Here is a 1,617-nt window from a genome sequence, read left to right on the forward strand (position 1 = left end):
GGTTCAGGTTTCCCTGCTGGCCAGGGGCTCTTCTTACAAAATGCCCTCTCTCTGTTTCCTGGCTCCTGCTGGGGGCCACAATCCCTCTCACCCCTCAGAAGGGTCTTCAGGAACTGGACCTGGCTCCTCGCTTGCCAGGGACCTCGCCAACCAATTCCTACCTCTTTGATTTAATTGTAGTGGGGCGATCTGCTCTTGGTGTTGTGCACCTGTCCCTGCCGCCTGCGGTCCCCGCGTGTCCTCTGCCGCTGCGCCGGTCCCCAGCGTCCATCTGCGCCGTCCGCCCTGTTCCTTTTACTTTTAATGATTGTGGCAATAGCCAGGTATGATGGTTCATGATTGCAGTCCTAGAGCTGAAGAGGCAGGGGCAAGTCGATCTCTATGAATTCAAGGTCATGTCATAAGGTTAGCCTTGGTGTCAAAATAAAACTTATAGTTTTATAAATTATAGTTTCTTGACCATAAAAGAAAAAGAAGTAAAAGAAAACATTGTGTAATAAGATATTTCACTATGCTCAAAAATGGAGAGAGAATATTGTGAACATGACAACACAAATGCATTCTGAACACTGACATGCATCTCTATAAGTGATAAAGCTCCCAGAATGATAACTTAGTATATTTCAAGCCTGACAGTCTTCCATCCATGTGAGTTGTTTCTTAAGAATTTAGCACAGAACTGGAGAGATGGTTCTGTGGTTAAGAGTACTTGCTGCTCTTCCAGAGGACCCAGGTTCTGCTCCCAGCACCCACTTGACTGTATGCAGCATGTATAACTCCAGTTCTAAATGATGTGATGTCCTCGTCTGGTCTCCTCTATTCCTGGACACGTGGTACAGACACATGCAGAAAAAACAAAAACCCAACAACAACCATGCACATAAAATAAAAATAAATCTTAAAGAACTTAGCGGATGCAGGGCTAGAGTGATGGCTCAGAGGTTAAGAGCACTGACTACTCTTCCAGAGGTCCTGAGTTCAAGTCCCAGCAACCACATGGTATCTCTCAACCATCTATAATGAGATCTGGTGCCCTCTTCTGATATGCAGGAAGAACACTGTATACTACAAATTCTGCAGAATTGGTTCTCTTTGGGGTGGGGTGGGGTTCAGGACAGAGTTTCTCTGTGTAACAGCCCTGGCTGTCCTGGAACTCACTTTGTAGATCAGCTGGCTTTGAACTCAGAGATCTGCCTGCCTCTGCCTCCCAAGTGCTGGGACTGAAGGTGTGCACCACCACCTCCCGGCCAGGACAGCTTTCATATGAGGCACCTTCTTATGATGTACAAAACATCACACATGCACACATACTCCGGTATCATTTGGCAACAACATTGTCCCTGTATATTTCTAAGTTGCCCTCTAGGTGTGGCACTGTCCTTGGGAGCCCGCTGCCATTTTTTCCTGCTAGCTCATGCTGGGCTGGTCTGCAGTTGGCTCTAGCTGTCCTGGCCTTAGTCAATCTCCTCCCTCTTAGGCCCTTCCTGCTGCTCCCTCCTTTGCCTGGAAAACTCTGCTTTATGTCTGGATAAATCTTGCTGAAACTTGGGATCTCAGCACGTCCACATCCCAATCTTCCTGTTTTGGGGTGTGCGTGTGTGTGTGCGTGTGTGTGTG

Source organism: Microtus ochrogaster, unplaced genomic scaffold, assembly GCF_000317375.1.
Source record: "Microtus ochrogaster isolate Prairie Vole_2 unplaced genomic scaffold, MicOch1.0 UNK18, whole genome shotgun sequence".
NCBI classification, from domain to species: Eukaryota; Metazoa; Chordata; class Mammalia; order Rodentia; family Cricetidae; genus Microtus; species Microtus ochrogaster.